Below are 12,919 nucleotides of genomic sequence, written 5' to 3'. Positions count from 1 at the left end.
TGAGAACTTTCCACATGGTGATTCAATAAAATTAATTTTTTAAAAAATAAATAAAAGCCCAAATCACTGTCTGATAATTAATGGGGAAAACAATATGAACGGACTTAAGTTTAAGGAAGATCTCTTTTAATTGAAAGAAAAAGGAGTTACTGGAGTGATGATAGAATCTCATGCAGGATGGAGAGAGATAATTAAGAAATTTAAAAGTTTATTTTAAGTATGCAATTTATACAAGGGTGCAGGATAGCATAGCCTCAGGTAGTTTAGGTTTATTGGGAACTTTCCTCTGTGTTTATTTGTAACTTCTTTCTTTTGTGTTCTGTTGACTTGTAAATATTGTTTTTCTCCTTTCCTCAGTCCAAAAACTCCATCAACATCTTAATACTAGTTATTTTTGTATTGACACAGAAAGAGATACATTGAGGCTAATAGGGCAGCTCTCCTGGCAACATCTTGCCACAGGCTCAGACTACAGCACTCAGACTAGATTAATCATTCCTAACCCTAGCAGGGTCCAAATCTAGTTATTACTTTTTGGATCATGACAGCACTTGTCCATGACCAAGCTCCTAACTTATAGTTAAGCATTAGGCACTTTGGCCAGGCCCATCTCAATGCCAGGGTAGCACAAAACTCACTGCTTGCCTTGGGTCCGTCCCGTCCCTCATTGAGACCCTGCTTTTGGGGGTACTAGGAAGTAAAGCCAGCTGAGGCTTAGGTTGAGAGAACAGATGTTGAGGAGGAAAATACATGTAGTCAAATGACTCCCAGATACAAAAACATAGCATTTGCTACAGTCTTCCTGTGCCCATACTAAAGGACATGGCTCTACATAAACTAAGCAATGCACTCAAGGAGAAGAGAAAAAACAATATTTACAAGTCAACAGAGCACAAAGAAAGAAGTTATAAATAAACACAGAGGAAAGTTCACAATAAAACTAAACTAACTGAGGCTATGTTATCCTGCACAAGGGTATATTCTTACCTCTAGGAACCAGCAAATTAAAATGGAATTTCTACATTCTCACCCTTAAAATCATGTATATTTATGACATTGAAAGTACACATTGATGGATAATTGTAACATGTACTTTTTCAGTTATTGAATTTTTGAAGGGAACTTTTTGAAAATTCAGTTTTTCAATACTGTCAGACGTTCACTTTTTTTCATAACACTATCAACTACATTCACCCATTTTTTTCATTGTTTGTTTTTGCTTTTATTTTCACACCTGGTAGTTTTCAGAGTTCACTCCTGGTTCTGTGCTTGGGGAATCACACTTGGTGGTGTTTTGGGGGCCCAAATGGTACGCTGGGGGCAAAACCTTATCGGCTTCATGCACATCCATAGCAAGTATCCTTCGTGCTGTACTATCTTTCCACTCCCTCTCATAGATGACATCTCAACTCTGCCTCATAAATATATGCCCTGGGAGAGCAAGATGACATATTCACAGTAAATTACCATCTAGGAGCACAGGTGTTATGGGTGGTATAAGTAATCAAACAAATAAAAGGCACTGGCTTTGATGACAGTGCTTTATTTTCCCTTCTTAGGCTGGAGCGATAGCACAGCACGTAGGACGTTCGCCTTGCATGCGGCAGACCTGGGTTCGATTCCTAGCATCCCATATGGTTCCCTGAGCACTGCCGGGGGAAATTCCTGAGTGCAGAGCCAGAAGTAACCCCTAAGCATCACTGGGTGTGACCCCCCAAAAAACAAACAAAAAAACAATATTGGATTTTGTGCATACCCTGTGATGCTCAGACATTACTCTTGAATCTGCATTTAGAAGTTACTTCTGGTAATGGTCAGGGAAGCATATGGGATTCCAGAGACTGAACCCAAGTTTGGTGTTTGCAGGGCAAATGCCCTATCCACTGTACTATTGCTCATCTCCACTCCTCCCCACCCCGTTTTCTTCCCTGTGTGATTATAATCAAGCTCAAGTTGATGTAATTACTCCTCTGATTCCAACAAGCCTATTTTCTTAGCTATGGTTTTGACAATAGAAATTGTGATACCTATTAATTCTTCAAGAAATATACCACAATTTGTCCTGGAACTGAGTGCCTTCAAACTAATACTTTGTTTACTTTTTTGAATGGAGAAAACAAGATATGGTCACTTTCACAGTAATCAAACCCACTGAAGATGTTAAGTAGCTATCCTTAAACTAAGGATTACTGGATGAAATAAAAGTTAAAATAAAAGAAAAAATAATAAAATGCTTATATTTCTCAGAATGTGTGCCATTTATTAGTCTTTGATAATATAGATGAGACAAGAGTACACTTACAAAACCTGTATTTTGGGGGTTGTCATATTTACTGATTTACCGCTTCTCTTTGCAACAATTATTTCAGAAGATTTTGTCAACAAATTGCAACTCTAAACACACAATCACAGTAATCAAAACCTTCATCTAGAAAAGTATGAATTACCCTCACTTTCTTAGAATATCCTGGAGTTAAATGATGACACTGGTCCTTTGTAGGACTGAATTGTCTCTTTAAGCATACATAGAATCACTTTGGAAACTCCTTTGGCCAATGTTATACGTTTTCACTTACACAAATTGTTTACTAGCAGAGAAAGAGCATCACTGAAGAGGAACTTACAGTGTACTGTGATGGGAGAGATTTATTACTAGGAAGAATTGAGTTCAAGGAATGCTGAGAGCCAGAGGGCAATGCAGATGTAAGCAGAAGGATTCCATCACAGTTTCAGGTGCCTTCTTTCAATTCACTGATGATGACTGGGGCATCCCCATAGAAGCCGTCTGTTCAACATCTTGAGAGAACATGTGGCATTCAGAGAACATGCTTTGGATAAGAAATGTAATGGATACCCTTTATCTTTTTAGCTCTTTACTCATTTCTCTCCTACTGTTTTGGCAAATGCAGGTTTACTGGACCTCCTCAAACAATTTTCAAATAGCCAGAATATTGAGACATTCATATATTTTCAAACTCAGGAACAGGTGAATTTGTTCTGTAGAAACCCCATTGCAGTTTCCCTACAGTGTCCAGGAAATACTTAAGATAATTCAGATTTTCTGTTTTGTTCTTTTATCATGTATGCAGACAAATATTCAGGCCATGAGATTAAATTTAATAAATGGTTCATTTTTCTCAATACATGGTGTTATTTTTTTCTCAATGTATAGTTTAGATATGTACAATAGATAGATGATAGATAGATAAAACTTAATAGCATATACAAATATCAACTCAAAATGTATTAAATATCTGAATATAAACCTCACACCATAAAACACAAAGAAACTAACAAGCAATCTACAAAGGCATAAACTTTGGATATGTCTTTGGAGATTCAATTGAAGCTAAAAGAGAGAGAGAGAAAGAGAGGGAGAGAAACACAGAGAGAGACAGAGAGAGAGCAAAATAAGCAAATGGGTCTATGTGTATATATAAAAATTTTATATAAAAACAAAAATGACTACAAAAATTAAAAGGCATTTGGCCTGCTGAGAGAAGGTATTTTCATTTTATAGATTAGAAAACTGGTCAATACCTAAAATATTTAAGTAACTGATATAGCACACTAATCAAAATATTAAAATGAACAGATTTGCAAAGATTCTTCTATGGAAAAAATACATAGATCATCAATAGCCCTACAAAAAATTGCTCAACTTCACTTGGAAATGAAAAAAAATCACACATTGAGATATCACTTTACATATATGAAAATACCACTGTATCACTGTCATCCTGTTGTTCATCGATTTACTTGAGGGGGCACCATTAATGTCTCTATTCCTCCTAGCCCTGAGATTTTAGCAGCCTCTCCTTGCTTGTCTTTCCCAACGATTGGAACTCTTTCAGGGTAAGGGGAATGAAACCTATCATTACTGTTTTTGGCATTTTGAATATGCCACGGGTAGCTTGCCAGGCATTTATCAAAAAGACTGAAACATGTATTGGCAAATGTGATGATAGAAAGGACAATGTGAACACTGTTGGTAGAAATATGGATCAGTTTAGTCTCTATGGAGAAGAATATGGAGTGTTCCTTACAACAAAAGTCAAAACAATAGAATGCCATGTGACCAAGCACAATCAATCCTAGGAATTTAACCTGAAGAATATGGAAAAACTACCTAAAGCATGTATGTGATTGTATTTTCCCAATGGCATTAACCATAAAAGACAAGACATGGAAACAACTTGAATGCCTATTAATAACTAGATAAAGTGCAGAACATTGGTGAACTGAGTATGAAAGCATCACAACAGGATGTGTGCATTCCAATAAGCACCACAGCTGAAAGTGTACAAGTACCACAATTGGCATATATGCAATCCTTGGTCATCACATCATCAGTAACAACAAAGAGATGAAGAAGTTGGAGATGGGAATAAAACAGTATGTTAGGAAAAATATTTCTTGAATTCTACTTGTTAAAGTTTCTTCCCTAATGAGAACTATTAAACCAAAGTAGTTTATTACCCATGCTATAAAAAATGTAAAATGAATTTTTTTCATTTTGAAGTTGTGTATTAAATTAATAGCTTTAGAAAATTTTCATTGTGAATAAAAATTAGTAGCAGTTATACGGAGTCACACAAATAATTAAGTGATAGTAATATAGTGCTAGTAAACAAATGTGCATGCCATTATTATGCTTAAAAATTGGGGAATAAACTTTAGGTTATATTTTCTTTCTTCTAGGACTTATGAATTGGATAGCATACACTATGGCAAATAGAAAGTAGCTTCAAGTTGCTATAACTAATGAAATAGCTTTATAGACAGAAATCAGAAGTACTAAGAATGTTAGACTAGCTAAAAAAAATGGGTTTCATTCCTTTAGGAATGGCAGAATTCTATCAAGACGATCATCTAATTAGTGCTGCTGAGGTTATTTCCAATTACTTTAATATTCTTTTTGGGAAGAGATATAACTATTACTTATCAGTAAAAGATACCTTTGGTATCTTCACTCATTTTGGGTTTGCTGTCTTCTCTTAGCACCGTAGCACTGTAGCACTGTCATCCCATCGTTCATCGATTTGCTTGAGCAGGCACCAGTAACGTCTCCATTGTGAGACTTGTTACTGTTTTTGGCATATTGAATATGCCACGGGTAGTTTGCCAGACTCTGCCATGCGGGCGGGATACTCTCGGAAGCTTGCCGGGCTACCAAGAGGGACAGAGAAATCAAACCTGGGGCGATTGCGTGCAAGGCAAACGTCCTTCCCTGCTGTGTTATTGTTCCAGTCCTTCTTCTTTTAGCATATTAACATAAATATATAAGTCATATACAATATAATATGAATACATATAATAATAATTTATATGTAAATACAGATCCTGTAATTCCTGTTAAGCTTATTCATCACATTTAAATGCAGGCTATAAAATTAAATTAAATTCTTATGGAATGTACACTACAATTTTAAATACCTGCTGATTTGCAATTCTTTTATGTTTTGGTGGAGGAGGCATCACACCTGACAACACTCAGGGATTACTCCTGGCTCTGCACTCATGAATTACTCCTGGTGGTGCTCAGGAGAACATATGGGATGACAAGGATGGAACCAGGGTGGGCTGTGTGCAAGGCAAACAAATGCTCTGAATGCTGTACTATATAGCTCCAGCCCCCTGCAAGTCTTATGACTAATTTTATTTATATTTTTTGTAAAGCATAGCTACACCTGACCTCAAAGAAATTAGAAGTAGGATGGGATGATCTTACCCGGAGTGAGTAGGGGTTTGCTTATGTTCCAATTCCTGGCACTGCGTACATTCCCTGGAGATCTGCCAAGCCTTATTCTTGAGTATATAGCAAACCCTGAGCTGGCTGTGGCCCAAAAGAAAAACAACAACAACAACAATAAAATAGAAATTAAGAATTGAAGTTTTTAAAAAGTCAGCATGATATTCTGGGCAAAAACAGTTATTCTTGGGACTGGAGCAATAGCACAGCGGATAGGACATTTGCTTTGCACGCGGCTGACCCGGGTTTGATTCCCATCATCCCATATGATTCCCTGAGCACCGCCAGGAGTAATTCCTGAGTGCAGAGCCAGGAGTCACCCCTTTGCATCACCGGGTGTAATGAAAAAAAAAAAAAGGTAAAAAAAAAGCACTTGTTCTTGTCCCCTCCAATACAAAGTGTAAGATAGGGATAAGTTGATCCAGTTAGATTTGCAGATAAGACCGGTATACCTCAGGGAACAGCTCAGGAGGAAAACTACTGATCTATCACTCTAGAGCCCATTGGTCTGCAAACCACTCTACCTAAAATTGTGCTTCTTTCTCCCTTTTATAATAACCACTTCTTATGATCATGCAGACAACTGGTTACTTTAAAAGCAAAATTATACCATCTTTCAATCTTCTAGGTTCATGCCAATCGATCAATCTCTTTCTGCACTTTCTACCTTGTGTCTCTTAAATAACTGTGACCCCCATAGCAGTGTAAATGCTCCATTGTTTCACAGCACTTTGGCTATTTTCTCATTTCTTACTTTTAACTTATATTTACAGAATATTTATTTTGATACTGAACAATTTTGTTGTGATCCCTTGAGAAAATAATATAAAATCATATTTTCTTAACTAAAGAGAGTGAAGGTGTCTGCAGAAAAAAATTAAATATCAAATTGTTTACTTTATATATGCATCTTAAATCTAGAAGATGTTTCTCCCATTTTATGAGTCGTAGGTAAAAAGCATGCCACATGAGACAATTCTTCAATTATTCATTTAACACAAACAGAAATTTAATGTGGGCTAAGGCAATTTCTATGTATGCATCTAACAGTATTCTTGTTATCTTTACCTAAGACTCCAACAGTGATGAATTAGAAGCATGGCCTTTTGATATGCTAATATAATCACTCTTAGAGTATAAACATTTCAAAGAGGCTGTTGCTATACACATTCAGGCTTTATCACCTACAACCAAGAACCAAATCAAGCTAAGCCTTGAATTTTTAACTTTCAGTGCCAAATCTTCAAACTCATGTATTAATTGTCAGGGCCCCACAGTTGCTGCCCTGTTAATGAGATCAAATTCTCCATGGTTCAAATCTTGCTCAAATTGAAAAGCTTTATAGTACTAACAGGTTTGGGCATATGTAAATGTGTTCTCCAGTTGTCAGCCTGTCTTTCAATCTTACTTCAGGAATAAGTCAATCTTTCCACAAGCTTCTGTGACTTTCTTGTTTCTGTCACTTCTCACTTGTTACCCAAAAGAAATCCATCCTGCTGCAATGGGTAATACATTCTTTATCTGTCTCAAAACAGCTTTCTCTATTATTTGCATTCTCAAGCCTTTTTTCTAAACACATCTGAGCATCTACTCAGCTGTTTCCAGGAAGATGGGCACTGGGGGACACCTTCATTGAACCACCAATGGTAGCAGTGAACCTCTTGCTCCTTAGAGACTTCACGAGTTCAAAACCTCATGGTATACATGGAGAGTTTAGATTATATTTTTTCAATATCCCTTCCTGTACATTTATCAAAAAATGAATTTCATCTGCCACTGGGCTGCCCAATTCTCCAGTATGATTAGAGCCATCTGGAGCATCTCCCAAACCTCATTAGTTTTTAACTAACCAAAATAGTTTTAGTGTTGTCAGAATATTTCACCACCTTTCTGCCTATGTTGTCCTACTCAGCACTGGCAGAAATACTAAAATACATTGGAAACTATACCAAACACCAACATCCTATCTTTCAACTTCTAACACAAAGAAATATATACACAGTATAAATCATTTCTTTAGACTCTGAGTCATTTTCCACATAACCTAGATATTCTGATTCATGGCTATCACACTTCAAATAACCAATTGGAATTAGACTGTATGGGATTCAACTAGTATGGTGGCAAAGAAGCAACATTTTATTTCCCTCTGACTCTTTTCAGTTAGTAACCGAAGAACTAAAATCATTTCATCTATTCTTTACAGGAAATGTGTGCTAATATAAGCCCCTTATACCATTGCTAGCACAAAAATGAACTTGTTCATGAGTTTGTGGGTTCTTGAGACTTGTATGAAAGATTTTTACGTAAAACCCAGATGCATAAGATGTTAAAGGTTTGTTGTATAGTTTTAATAAGTGGGTTGAGGTTCCTCCCCATTGTTTAGCTCCCCACCCCCTTTTCCTGTAGACTTATATAGTCCTTTGATGCCTGGTCCAGGTTTCAATGTTCTTAGTCTAGAACCTCACTATCTGTTTGCCTCCAGTGGAGATGACCCTGGAGGATATGGATAGAGAAGATACATTATTCTCTATCCATTCCGCGCTTTCCGAGACTAAAATCTTTGCCTAGAGTCCTGTCCCCTCAATATTCTTCTGGGATTGCTATCCTGTATCCTGCCACAGGGCCTCTCCTCAGTTGTATTCTAGTGTCTCCCTGTTCCCTAGGATTTCCTTAGACTCTTGCCGTGACCACATGCATGTGGATGAGATCCCTGCTGTCTTGTCCTCAGTCTGGGCCTAGGGCAAAGAAAGGAATTGCCTGACTGAGGGTTTCTATTTATCTCCTATAGTCTTCAGCAACCCCCACCCCACGCCCTGTCATCCAATTACTTATTTTATTACCTATTTTAGCTTTTAACTTTTTTAGTGGGTGAGATTTTAAATGACCAACTAGATTAACTGGTTCCCCTGGTACTTCTCCTTTGCACCTCCACTGAAACAATATCAGCAATCAAGTTATTACAAAAACGGTTAAATAGATGTAAATTATTACATGGCATCGTATTCTAAAATTAATTAGTATTAACCAGATTTTCTTTTTTTATTTTTGATTTTTGGGGTCACACCCAGCAGTGCTCACAAATCACTCCTGACAGGCTCAGGAGACCATATGGGGTGTCAGGGACCAAAACCAGGTCAACAACATGCAAGGCAAGTCATCTTATATGCTACTGTACTGTTGTTACAACCCCTAGAGTGTCTAATAGATATGCTCTAATACATGTAGTTAAATATTATATATCTATATATAAAGATATGCATCATGTGCACATATGAATATAAATGTATGTGTGTATATATGCACACATACTATACAAATATGTGTACATATGTATATATGTATATATATATATCACTAGTAAAATCTCATAAAGGAGGAGGAGATAAATAGATCTATGAACCACTACTTCATTGAATTGAACACACCATAGTTTAGATTTTATTGTGGGTCCTGTTGTCGGTTATTGGGGACACATCTGAGTGACATTCAGGGGTTAAGATTTGGACAGAACTGTGGTGTAAGGTATCTCTCTAAGGGCCTCCCACCTACAGGCATATTGTCTACCAATTGAACCACTAACCCATCTCCTAATAAAAAATCATTTGTAGAGATAAAACTTCTGATGTAAATTAAATGCTTTTTTCCTGTAATCTGTCATAATTCATTTGAAAAATTAATATGGTGCGGAATCTCCAAGGTGCATTAGTATTATAGACGTGGAAGTTCAGTTCTACTGCTGCTTGAGAGCCAACTAGTCAGAAGACATGGTGATAGAGCAAGAAAGCTTTGTTGGTAATAAGATGGTGGTTTGGAGGATAATGGACTCAAGCACCAAAAGAGGCACAACCTTTCTGTGCAACCACTAAAAGCTCTTTATAGGTGAGGACCAGAAAGAGAGTAGGGAAGCATGTTTTATAGGAAGGGTGTATTGTAAACATTAGGGTCATTAATAAACTTCCTCATGGATTGATATCATGAACATAATATAACTTCAAATAAATACTTATGGTTTAGGCTTTTCTCCCTTATAATTCTGAATAAAATAAGCATATGGAATGGGGGTGCAATTCTCAAGATTTTCAATTATCCCTGACTAGATAATTTTTCTGGTATTATGTACTGAATTAAGCTCATATTTCTTTGGGTGGCTATGATATTAAACGATCACTCTTCTTAAATTATATTTTTCTATATTTTAAGGATCACGTGGCTCACTATTAAGTAAATTCAGCAAATTTTATGTAAATCATAAGTACATATACATATATGTATTATGTATTGTCCTTTACACATGCAATTGTCTCTTACAAAGGAAACCCTCTGCAGTTAATCCTTCAGAGACCCTCCAATGGAAAATTCCTTTCCCAAACATCTATTTTGAGGAGGTTGACTTTTGCCCCTCAACTTATTCTCTAAAATTAGAATGCCCAGATGACTTTCATTTGTATTTTTCAATTAGTTAACTACAGGATATGTTAATTTCTTACTACTTAATCCTTTGAGAATATTTTTTTTCTATCCTCTCATTATTTACTACATTGCATATTTTAGAACTAATGTCCAACAATCCTGTAAATAAACATACGTAGAAGCTTTAACTTTAATGAGTGCATTAAAAACAACATGCTTTTGCCTTTAAAAGAATCATTTGGTCAAAAACACAAAAGTAAAATAAAACAGCAAAAACAGTCATGTTCTAGGAGGAAGTATCCTTGATTAGAAGTCTAAAGATAGTCTAGTTAGATTCACAAAAGAACTTTAAAAGTGCTAATAATATTCCACCTAATGGCATGCACAGTTTAGTCAGATTTTTTCATTTTCATATGCATTCTGATTCCCAGCACATACAATATGCACTGCTAACCTGTTGTCTGTACCCCCTTAATCACAAATCTTTGTAATTAAAAAAGGCAACCTTTTCAATGATTCATTTAAATAAATTTAATTTAATCAATGCTTCTGAAATGAAGGGTTTAAAATTCCAAAACAACATTTTTAGGTTACCTTTTATAATGGTATTTTAATAATTACTCATGAATTCTTTTGTCCCACCTCACATTTCCAACAGCTAGATATCTATCTTTTAGAACTTGGTTTTCCTACTAAATGAATTAAAACTGGCCTCAAGGAAATTAAGAGCTAAATTAAAAATTAAAAACTGGCAAACTCTTCTATGTAGGAACTATTGAGAATGAACCTATATCCATTATTTTGTTCTTTTTCTAAAAACCTCTTGTAAGAAAGAAAATATGGTTCTGGTCAGATAAAATAAAATTTATCTGGCTGGATAGATAGTACAGAGCCAATTTGGGTTTGATTCTCTACTCTACCTACTCTACCTATTGTCCCTTGAACACCAGAAGGAGTGATGACTGAGCACAACTTAAAAAAAAAAGTAAAACTAAGGTGCAAGCTGTAATCTAAATGATTTTTCTTACAGTTGTAGAAAACTTAGAGGACCAGACAATGCAGAATTTGCTAACCACTATAGCAACCACTGTTATATAAATTGCTCTTCTTTATTCAAAAATAAAAAAGTGTCCATATTCTTTACCTATAGAAGTTATTTCTTGTGATTACACAGACAAGAATGTCCTTTAGGACATGCATTTGCCACCTTCCAACCTGCCGGTTTATTGAAAATAAATCTCATTTTCCTTTTATCGTGTTTCTCAATTGGATTATCCTCCAAGTCAATGGTGGGAACCAAACCTTCGTAGTTACAGAATAAGATCCGTCTTGACATTGATCAGACAGAAGTATATTAATTATCTAGGTACATTATCTTCTATGTATCATAAAGAAATCACGTGTTTTCTTCCATTAGAAATGGCATTGATTGATTGCAAATCATAAGAATTTTCCTTTAAAATAGCAATTTTTGATTAAAGTTTGCTCTTGTCTTTCATTTATCAAACAGCTAAAATAAAATATATACATATATATCAATTATTCATATGATCCGTGTCATATGGATGATGTGAGGATTAAATAACTACATATACATGGTGATATATATGGACATCACTGTATCACTGTCATACCATTGCTCATTGATTTGATTGAGTGGGCACCAGTAATATCTCCATTGTGAGACTTGTTATTACTGTTTTTGGCATATCAAACTTGTTGTTATTGTTTTTGGCAAATCGAATACACCATGGGGAGCTTGCCAGCTTTGCCGTGAGGGTGGGATAATCTCGGTAGCTTGCCGGCTCTCCGAGAGGGGCGGAGGAATAGAACTCGGGTCGGCACATGAAAGGCGAAAGCCCAACTGCTGTGCTATCGCTCCAGCCCATTGGAAATTACCTGAACATAATTTTTATATTTTTACCCCAACTTTCATTTAACAATATTTACAATTCCTAGACATTATTCTTTAGCTAAATTTACCCAGCTTCTACATTTTATAAAATTGATTAAAACATTTGAATTTTTAAACACTATGGGCGTGTGTACAGTCACACCAAGGATGCTCAGGGGTTACTCATGTCTCTGTACTCAGGAATTCCTCCTGATAGTGTTCAGGGGACCATGTGGAATTCCACGAATAAAATCCTGGTGATCCATATGTAAGGCCAATACCATCTCTGTTGTGCTATTACTCTGACTCTAGTTCCAAATCATTGAGGGAAACATATATATGCGTCTTACTGGGTACACCTGTAAAGGTGATTAGAGGCCATCCCCAAAGCCTCCATCCCTCTCTGAGAGCCCAGCAAGCTACAGAGAGTATCCTGCCCACACGGCAGAGCCTGGCAAGCTACTCGTGGAGTACTCGATATGCCAAAAGCAGTAGCAAGGATGGTCCTTATTCCCCTGACCCTGAAAAAAACCCCAATATGCCATCGGGCTACACTAGCACACGACAGGAACAAATGGAGACATTACTGTTGCCCGCTCAAATTAATTGATGACAGTGGTACAGTGGTACCATTTTAATACTTAATACTTAGTACAGATCTCATATACTATTCATAATCATCATCATCATCCCGTTGATCGTCGATTTTCTCCAGGGGTCTCAGTAACTTCTCCATTCTTCTAGCCCTGAGATTTTAGAAGCCTCTCTAAAAGGAGATTCTTTCAGGGTCAGGGGAATGAGACCCATCATTGTTACTGGTTTTGGCATATGAATACACCCTGGGGAGCTTGCCAGGCTCT

Source organism: Sorex araneus, chromosome 1, assembly GCF_027595985.1.
Source record: "Sorex araneus isolate mSorAra2 chromosome 1, mSorAra2.pri, whole genome shotgun sequence".
Lineage (NCBI taxonomy): Eukaryota > Metazoa > Chordata > Mammalia > Eulipotyphla > Soricidae > Sorex > Sorex araneus.
This window is presented reverse-complemented; position numbering follows the sequence as displayed.